The sequence below is a fragment of the Pygocentrus nattereri genome, chromosome 2, assembly GCF_015220715.1.
Source record: "Pygocentrus nattereri isolate fPygNat1 chromosome 2, fPygNat1.pri, whole genome shotgun sequence".
Lineage (NCBI taxonomy): Eukaryota > Metazoa > Chordata > Actinopteri > Characiformes > Serrasalmidae > Pygocentrus > Pygocentrus nattereri.
In genome coordinates, this window is record NC_051212.1 from 5,838,880 (window position 1) to 5,849,900 (window position 11,021).

Below are 11,021 nucleotides of genomic sequence, written 5' to 3' on the forward strand. Positions count from 1 at the left end.
AGGAGGTGCTGTAGTAAAGAGTGAAGAAGTGCTGTAGTAAAGAGTGAGGAGGTGCTGTAGTGAAGAGTGAGGAGGTGCTGTAGTAAAGAGTGAGGAGATGCTGTAGTGAAGAGTGAGGAGGTGCTGTAGTGAAGAGTGAGGAGGTGCTGTAGTAAAGAGTGAGGAGGTGCTGTAGTAAAGAGTGAAGAGGTGCTGTAGTAAAGAGTGAGGAGGTGCTGTAGTAAAGAGTGAAGAGGTGCTGTAGTAAAGAGTGAGGAGGTGCTGTAGTAAAGAGTGAAGAGGTGCTGTAGTAAAGAGTGAGGAGGTGCTGTAGTAAAGAGTGAAGAGGTGATGTAGTAAAGAGTGAAGAGGTGCTGTAGTAAAGAGTGAGGTGGTGCTGTAGTAAAGAGTGAAGAGGTGCTGTAGTAAAGAGTGAAGAGATGCTGTAGTAAAGAGAGGTGGTGCTGTAGTAAAGAGTGAAGAGGTGCTGTAGTAAAGAGTGAGGCGGTGCTGTAGTAAAGAGTGAGGCGGTGCTGTAGTAAAGAGTGAGGAGGTGCTGTAGTAGAGTGAAGAGGTGCTGTAGTGAAGAGTGAGGAGGTGATGTAGTAAAGAGTGAAGAGGTGCTGTAGTAAAGAGTGAAGAGGTGCTGTAGTGAAGAGTGAAGAGGTGCTGTAGTAAAGAGTGAAAATGTGATGTAGTAAAGAGTGAGGAGGTGCTGTAGTAAAGAGTAAAAAGGTGCTGTAGTAAAGAGTGAAGAGGTGCTGTAGTAAAGAGTGAGGCGGTGCTGTAGTAAAGAGTGAAGAGGTGCTGTAGTAAAGAGTGAGGAGGTGCTGTAGTAAAGAGTGAAGAGGTGCTGTAGTAAAGAGTGAGGAGGTGCTGTAGTAAAGAGTGAGGAGGTGCTGTAGTAAAGAGTGAGGCGGTGCTGTAGTAAAGAGTGAGGAGGTGCTGTAGTAAAGAGTGAGGAGGTGCTGTAGTAAAGAGTGAGGAGGTGCTGTAGTAAAGAGTGAGGAGGTGCTGTAGTAAAGAGTGAGGCGGTGCTGTAGTAAAGAGTGAGGAGGTGCTGTAGTAAAGAGTGAGGAGGTGCTGTAGTAAAGAGTGAGGCGGTGCTGTAGTAAAGAGTGAGGAGGTGCTGTAGTAAAGAGTGAGGAGGTGCTGTAGTAAAGAGTGAGGCGGTGCTGTAGTAAAGAGTGAGGCGGTGCTGTAGTAAAGAGTGAGGCGGTGCTGTAGTAAAGAGTGAAGAGGTGCTGTAGTAAAGAGTGAGGAGGTGCTGTAGTGAAGAGTGAGGTGGTGATGTAGTAAAGAGTGAGGAGGTGCTGTAGTAAAGAATGAGGAGGTGCTGTAGTAAAGAGTGAGGTGGTGCTGTAGTAAAGAGTGAGGAGGTGCTGTAGTAAAGAGTGAGGAGGTGCTGTAGTGAACTGTAGATGACAGTGTTAGTGAGTGTAATGGTGCTACAGCAGGTCTGATCGTCTCTAACTTCATTCTTCTTATTAACACTGTGAATGAAGCTGCAGTGCTACAATCTATCAGTTCATCCACACACACAAACACTACAGCCTGAGTGAGGAAATAAAGTGTGTGCCCAGTTTTAACTCATTTATGTTAGTTAGTGAATAAGCCAAGATGTCATTCAATGGATAAATTATTTCCCTACAATAAAGATGTTCATTCCCATAACATGTAAGCAGATGTAACATCTGACACATGTAAAACACACACACACACACACAAACACAAGACTTCAGGTTTTTGTGGTTAATGCAAAGAAAAAGACACAGGGGAAAAAGCTCAGCTTCTACCGGAAATGTCACTGTGGTTTTATCACCAAAAGAGTCTGATTGCGCACAGATAAAGAGCATCAGCCATTACAGAGAACTGTACAAGACCAACAATAAGCAAATGACACAATAAATAATGATGAAAACTTCAGCTTTATTTCTGATATTGTAGTTCTGCACAACCCCATTTCCACAAAAGTCGGGACACTGTGCAAAATGTAAATAAAAACAAAATGCAATGATGTGCAAATCATTTAAACCCTATATTTCATTGTAAATAGTGCAAAGACAACATATTAAATGTTGAAACTAAGAAATGTAGTTTTTTGGAAAAAAAAATTGCCCATTTAGAACTTGATGCCAACAACATGTTCCCAAAACGTTGGGACAGGGGAACAAAAGGCTGGTAAATTTGTGTAATGCTAAAAACAACACCTGGTGTCTCACTGGCAACAGGTCAGTAACATGACATGATGATAAAAGAACATCTCAGAGAGGCGGAGTCTTTAAGAAGTAAAGAAGAGGAGAGATTCAAGTTAATTAATTGTAATACCTTATTACATAATTGGGAATGTATTATATCTATAATACAGTGCAGGCTGCAGATGTAATGTAATGGGAAGAAAAGAGGCAGCATGCAAGCAAAAGTCCTTGTCTTTACTAAAAGCCATGATGAAAGAATCCACAAAGTAACAAAATAATAAGACTGAAGACAAAAGAACACGAAGAGGACTAGAAAACTAACGAAGATAATGAAACCAGGGCCTCAGAACACAAAGCACCGACAAACCAAAAGGACCCAACAAGAGGTATAAATACACAAACCAGAAACACCTGGGAAAAATTAGGGGGTGCGGCTACAGACACAAAGGTAGGAAAGTGGAGGAGACAAAGACCAGAACGACAGGAGCACATGGAACAAGAAAACAAAGACTGAAACAGAGAAAGACAAGGGCACAGAAAGATAAGATGTCACATCAGACCTCTCACAATAGCTACATTAACATGTGGCCTAATAATCTGAATACAGTTTCTATCTGATTGGACAAGGTGGGTTATCCTGTACATATGATAGCCATATAAACGCCTGTATCCAATTACATTCCCTATCGGAAAGTTTAAGTCTGTTCTGCATGTTCGTCACAGTGAAAATTTATATCTGATCTTTAAAAGACGGCGGTGGGACGGACGTCCAGCTTATGTGTCTCAGAACACGACGTCTTCCTCTCGGCCTTCTTTAATAAGGACATGTGAAGGACGTTTTCCTGAGTCTGACATCATTTTAAAGCAGTTAAAAACACAATCACTGCACACTGCTGCTCATCTCACTCTGACTGGACTCACAGGAAGTGTTGCTGGTTGTCAAGGTAACTTCTACACTAAGTGGTTCTCCACGCATGTGCATCGTTTTGGTTCTGATTACTTGTAGTGAGCAGGTAAATGAAGATTTTCTATCAGATTGCTCAGTAGAGTGAGAATAAACACCTCAGTCTTAATCTGTAATCCGAATGTGTTCAATCAAGCTACAATCTTTGCATGTAAACACAGACAATGGAAACATTTATCAGGAAACAGAATTACAAAGACTTAATGCTTTGTTTTGCCATAATATTCTATACTTAAAATATTGTTTCTTGTTTGTTTTTTGCAAGAACAGTTTTATTGAATAAGTATTTAGCTTGAAAAAAGTATATAAAACTGTAGATAAAATGTTCCTCTGTCAGCAGGACATTAGGGAAGAGCTGTGTAGAAGATACTGATGTGGAGAGAGGGAAATTTGAAGCAGACTTTAATAATGACATTGAGGAAACATCTACTTCTTTTTACCCTTTTGTTACAGTGGTTCCCTGGTTTGTTTTCATTTGTTTTATGTGATTGATTATATGAATCACATATAGATATATAGTTATAGACACTCTTTAAAAATCCTCACATTTAATTAAAAAATAACAACAATTAAAAAAAAATCTAGGGGAACGATGTTCCAATGAACTGAGCTGAGTTTCAGATCTTTACATGCCCAGCTGACACCACTACTTTTAGTTATACTGAAAACTAGAAAACTAAAGAATATCAATCAATCAATCAATCAATCAACCTTTATTTTTACTCAGAAGTACATCGAGGGCAACCCTCATTTTCAATGTAGCCGAGCATTTACAAAAACAGGGATTGACATGACAAAGAAAATAATAGCCACATTTAATCATTTTAAATTAAAAGAAAAATTAAAATAACAGTGAATAAAAGATGAAAATAAAAAAAACTTGAGGTTTAAATGATAAGAGAATCATATATCAATATAATATACAGGGAACCCTGACCGGCTCACTAGAGAGCTAAAAGGATAACTAATGTTTTTTACACAGAAAGTATAACTATGAGAAGCTTGAGAGGCCACAGAAACCCTGATAAGCAAATCCCAAAGGGATTAGTGGTTGGATAGTGTAGTGGGTAACACCTCTGCATTCTATGCTGTAGACTGGGGTTCAATCTCCCACCAGGCTAAGCACCCTACACTATACCAATAAGAGTCCTTGGGCAAGACTCCTAACACTACTTTTGTTAAATGATCACATTATAAGTTGCTCTAGATAAGAGTGTCAGCCAAATGCTATAAATGTAAAATGATTAAGTCTGGAGAGTATCAGAACGTCAAGAGACCAGGAGACCAGAGAGTAAACTCAGAGGCTTTCACCAAATTACCTGCCAGTCTGGTAAACACACTCTAAAAGGAAAATGTCAAGACTGAGCACGAAACTGTAGGGCAGCTTCTCTTTAGTAGAGGCAGGATCAGGTACCACTGCTGACCCTACATTACAGAGGATCAGCTCTGTGCCTCCCTCTGGTGGCTGGGGTAGCCTAGCATTACTGCACTTAAAAAATAAGTTTATTAAAGTGTGCCATTAGTATACATCAATTAAACCAAATATGAGGGCATGTACTCTAATTTTACTTTTTATGTATTTATTACAGATATATTATACAAAAATATATGTAAGTATACTTGGTTTATACTTACAAGTACGCAGAAAAGTTTAAGTATATTTGGCCTGTACTTGTACTTATACTTGTATACTCACATACTTGTTTGTGCTGATTCATATACTTGTGGCCTGTACTTGTAATTATACTTATATAATAGAAATTCTAAATCTATAACATGAAATATACTTTCATGAAATAAAAAGTAGGCTAGAAGTATATAACTAGTACCTATAAGCTCACTTATCGGTGCTGTCAACAAAGCCTTGTATGTCCATTTTTGTTGCTTTTTTGTTACTCAATACATCATCTTTAAATTTTATGAAGAATGGTCCAAAAGTAAAGGCCCAAAATTACTTGTATAAATATCTGGTTCCATTGACTTGCATTAAAAGTAAAGTATATTTATTTGAGATCAATGGTGAAAGCTAGATCCGTACCCAGAGACCTTCGTGCTTCAAGTACGGCTCGACTTGACCCACCATCTTGCAGATCACAAGGAAAACATGCCTCCAGACTGTTCTCTGTCCTGGCACCAAGGTGGTGGAATGAACTTCCCCTAAGTGTCCGAACAGCAGAATCACTTGCTGTCTTTAAACGACGTCTGAAGACCCGTCTCTTTACACTACACTTATCTAATCACTAACACCGTCTATTAAAGATCTTCACCTCTTTTATTGTTCACTGTATTTTATTACAAACTTTTTTTTCAGCAGGTTTAGTGTTGTGTAGACTCCGTGTTGAGTTGTAGGTATTTTTCTACTTGTTCTATTTGTTTTAGGTCTCAATGCACAGATAACTTCAGGTAGCAATTTAGAGCAAAGCTCTTTAAAATGATGTCGACCTTTATTAATATGAGATATTCTGAAGTAATGACAAGCACTTTTGTAAGTCGATCTGGATAAGAGCGTCTGCTAAATGCCATAAATGTAAATGTAAATGTAAATATATTTTGTCCTTCTCCTTTAAAGTTACCATTTTGAAGATACAAGGTTTTGTTCTGACAACAGCGATATGCTGTATTTCACAGTATAGTTGAAGTAGTAAATAAAACTTGTGTCCTCAAAGTTTACAACTCTTACACCTAAAGAATACTTAAAAATATACTTTTTTACTGATTGAGTAAAAAAAAAAGAGAAAGTATAAGTACACTACAAGAACATTGATATGTAACATTCAAGTATACTTACTACATAAAGTATATTCAAGAAGTATACTTAAACTTTACTTAAGTTCACTTAATAAACTGAATTTTAAGTATAGCTTTTTTTGTAAACAAAATTATACTTATGTATACTTGGCTTATACTTACAAGTATACAGAAAAGTTTAAGTATATTCAGCCTATACTTTTACTTAATCTTTTGAGTGAGTGGGTAGCACTGTTACCCCACAGCAAGAAAGGTCTGGGCTTGATTCCCAGCTGGGCGACCAGCATCCTTTCTGTGTGGAATTTGCATGTTCTCCCCATGTCTGTGTGGGTTTCCTCCCACAGTCCAAAGACGTGCAGTCAGGGCAATGGTTTTATATATAATTTTACTTGTGGTATATGTCAATCACACATACTTTTATGATTAAAAAGTGGGCCAATTTAGTCCCAACTAGTACTGAAATAGTACACTTACAAGTACATTCACAGGCCACTTTATTATTTCAGTTGCTTGTTAACACAAATAGCTAATCAGCCAATCACAGGGCCGCAACTCAACGCATTTAGGCATGTAGAGGTGATCGAGACAACTTGCTGAAGTGCAGACCGAGCATCAGAACGGGGAAGAAAGGGGATTTAAGGGGCTTTGAACGTGGCGTGGTTGTTGGTGCCAGACGGGCTGGTCTGAGTATTTCAGAAACTGCTGATCTACTGGGATTTTCACGCACAACCATCTCTAGGGTTTACAGAGAACGGTCAGAAAAAGAGGAAATATCCAGTGAGCGGTCAGTTGTGTGGATGAAAATGCCTTGTTGATGTGAGAGGTCAGAGGAGAATGGGCAGACTGGTTCCAGATGATAGAAAGGCGACAGTAACTCAAATAACCAACCAGAATCTCTGAGGAACGTTTCCAACACCTTGTTGAAAGTGTGCCATGAAGAATTAAGGCAGTTCTGAAGGCAAATGGGGGTCCAACATTTTACTAGCATTACTGTACCTAATAAAGTGTCCAGTAAGTGTGTATCACTAGTATATTGGTATTAGTATACTTACTACATAAAGTATTCTTAAGAAAAATACTTGAACTTTACTTAAGTTTAATTTATAAAATAAATTTAAGTATACTTTTTTGTAAGGCAGTATTTCTCAGAATAATTACAGTATTACAACAAAATACTGAAAAAAAAAAACACTTCCAGAATCAGTATAGCAGGACGTGACATCTTTTTTGCATAATGTAATCTGAGAACACGAACCAAAGAAGTGGCCATGGCTGAATAATGTGCACTTTTTATGGCGAACTCGAACACATTTTGGGTGGTGAGCCCAGCTGTCAACCAGCTATTAAGCTCCTGTGATGCTGGCTAAGACCAAACTGAAACTCCAGGAGTGACAAGCATTTGACATCATCTGGACATCATGACTGTTTACCTCTGGACGAGCCGCCTCGTGAAGCTCTGTTCTTTTGCACATGCGGGTCGGTTTAGGAGCTGATCTGTTCAGAATGATGTCGCATACAGATCACATTTAAAAGATACTGTGAACAGCCAAACAAAGAAAATCAGATTTGGTGTGAACAGAATTTCTGTGTGAACGTAGCTTAAATGTAGTTTTTCTTGTCAGCCATGAACACATTTTAACTTACATTCATCGTTTGGTTCTACATTTACTTTTTTATCAATACAGCCCATTTTGCCATTCGCAAATCGGATCTGTTATACACACCAATAAAACCATTAATTTTAAGTACAATAGAAAATCTATAAATAAAGTCACATTTTTGTTTAACTTGTACATAAAATTAAGTTGTATCACATTAAGTGCCTTGATGAAGAATGACAACATCTCAGCCTTCAGAGGAGCAAGGACCAAATGCTGGTAAGTTCTGCTCTTGTTCAGCAGTGCTAATTTTTTGTTAGCTCTCCTCTGAACTGGTCAGCCTGCTCTAACAAGGGCGGAATACCTTCTAACTACAGCAAATGTAGAATATTTTTTAAAAGAGTTATTTATCAGTAACCAGCTGCACTGTCAAGCTCTCACTCGTTTACATTTGAAAGGCGCAGATTTCAAAGCTAACAGCTACACAATGTGTTAGGATCACCTGTGTTTTTGCAACGATTGCTGTTTAGCGTGTAAATAAGGCACAACTGTAGCATAGGCTGTGCTGCTATGTTGAGTTATGAACATCTCATATCATTATCAGGGTATTTACCTTTACATTTTCCTTTCCGATTGAAGGTTTTTCTCTACTCTCTGAACAGGGTTGGGTAGCAATGGAATACATGGTGCTACATGATCAGGATGACTGTATTCTGTTGTATTTACAGTAAAAAGTACAGTAATCAGATTACAGGTACACTGTGAGAACCGGGTGATTATCAGCAGGATTACATTTAAACCACATACACTCAAAAAAATCACCATTTGTAATGGGGAGTGAGGAGGCGGACGCATATGTGGAGATAAGCAACGTTTATTAAGGGCAAATCTTGGGTCAGAGACTAAACGGTCCAGGGTCATAGAGCCAACACGGAGTGATCGGGGTTGGGGGGCGACATGACAGAAACTAGAATCAAACATACAAACAGAACAAACAACAAAGACCAGCGACAACTAGAGGCAAATGCAGGGCTTAAATAATAATAGGGTAAATGAGGAACAAGCTGGAACACAGGTGGAAACAATCAGGGGTGATGTCACGAAACAAGGGGGCTGGACTAAAAAACAAAACAAAGAACACCCAGCTAAACTAAAACACAACACATGGACAGGACTGGGAGGAGCCAATCGTGACACCATTTCAAACAACAAATATGTCTCATAAGTTGTACAGAGATTTTCATTTTGGGAAGCCGGAAAAGGGGAGCCTGCTGCCAGCAGTGAAACTAAGCACAAGCCCTCTCACACAGGGGTTCACACTGTTTTATTCAGCCAATTAATAGCCATTATCATAAGTGTTTTATTTTTATGTGCAGAGCTGAAATGTGCTGTGTTTTTCTATGGATATTTAAATCAGGAGTTCCACCTGATTTTACATAATGCCTGATTCTACAGCAGAAAACTGGAAATAAGTGAGGTGTCTTTACACTCATTTTGTATTTGTTATGTTGTTATATTCATGTTTTCCTTTATATTTGCATATCGGTTATCTTTACGGACTGTTAAGCTCTCTTTTCCTCTATCTTATTCATAGCACTATCTTATTCATTTGAAATAAAGTTGTTCATGTTTAATCCAGATAGTGTCTACAGAGCTTTCGTCTCCCCACCTACACCACTGAGAATCAACAACAGTAGCTTTTTATTGCCACTTAAAGTTCTACAGTTTGACCAGTTCTACATCTAAGTTTTGCTGATGTAGTGAAGCGAGCGAACAATAACTAAGAGGAATAATGTAAAACAGAATAATAAACGTGAGATGAGTCTTTTGAGCGATGGCCAGATAGCAAATAGTAATTAAAGCCATGTTAAATCAACACTAAAGCAACAGTGTTTACTTCAGGGATCGGAACGTCCAAGAAGTAGGATGTTAGCCATATTTTGTTCTAGAGAATATTAGGCTTGTGGTTTTATTTCAGAATAGTTTTTGTAGACACTTTTAGATTCAGTGATGGACTCAATGGCAGAGGGGCGACAAAATAAAAAGGGCACGTACTGCATGACATGGGGCCCCACCAGCATGTGAAAAGCTATGATGCATCATTTATGATGAAATAGTCTTGATTAAGATGAATATTATGATATTAGGCAATACAGTTTATACAGGAAACCTTGTATCTCCATTTTTGTCATTTTTCACTTTTTTACATTATTCAGAAATACATATTGTCCTTTACATTGTGTGTAAATTTCATGAAAAACTGACTAAAAGAACCAGCCCAAAATGACTTGGGAAAAATTCTGGTTCCATTGACTTACATTAAAAGTAAAGTATGTTTTTTCCTTCTCCTGTAAAGTTACCATTTTGGACATACAAGGTTTTGTTACAACAGCGATATGTTTCAAAAACACATGCGCAGAGGTGATAATATCAGTGAGGAAGCTTGGTAATCTGTAGTCACTCTTAAGTTAATTGAAAAAGCAATCACTCCAAACTTTAAAAATGGCAAATGAAAAACGAAATTTGAAAAAAGCTAAAAATTCATGATTTAAATAAATGTTCTACATGAAAGAATGCATTTTTGTTTTGAGCTACTAAAATGAACAAAGAAAATACATTTACAGAAAAGAATTGAACAGAAGATTAAGAGGAATACTGTGATCGAGTATTAATTAAAAACAATATAAAAATATTTATTTTGCTTATAGCACCAAAAGTAATACATGATATTTCACATATCATCTAACAGCAGCCAAGCAGAGAAGTGTAAAAACATGAAAGAAGCTGATTATACATTCAAATTTGGCAGAACCAGATTGGCTCAGTTGGGTCCAGTCTCGAGGTCTTTTGTACAGGTTGGGTTTGGGCTTCAGTTTCACGTCCATGTGTAACCGTTGTTGGGTCCAGTCTCGAGGTCTTTTGTACAGGTTGGGTTTGGGCTTCAGTTTCACGTCCATGTGTAACCGTTGTTGGGTCCAGTCTCGAGGTCTTTTGTACAGGTTGGGTTTGGGCTTCAGTTTCACGTCCATGTGTAACCGTTGTTGGGTCCAGTCTCGAGGTCTTTTGTACAGGTTGGGTTTGGGCTTCAGTTTCAGGTCCATGGGGAACTGTTGTTGGGTCCGGTCTTAAGACTTTGGGTTCAGTCAAGGTTCTGGTTTTATGTCCATTAGATTTTGGGGTTGTTTTCAAAAGTCGGGAATCAATGTTTTTCATGGCCCGCTTCACCCATTTAAGGGCAGGGTCTACACACATCTCACGTCTGTTCTTGGTGGTAAAACTGCAGTGAAGAAAACGTCAGGATCAGTGATTAACTGTGACTTATAGAAACAAATGTTAGGCTAGTAGACCTGACGGATAGTCCTGTTTAGATTTGCCTTATACAAATAAAATTACAGTTCAGTTAAAGTGATGTACCATTCAAGGGTGTGACACGCCTAAGTGATAACCAGTGTGATAGCAGTAGTAAAAAAGAAATGCAATATTAATAAAGCAGTGAGGTGGTTAAACGTACACGACACCTGGTTTTAAACAGCC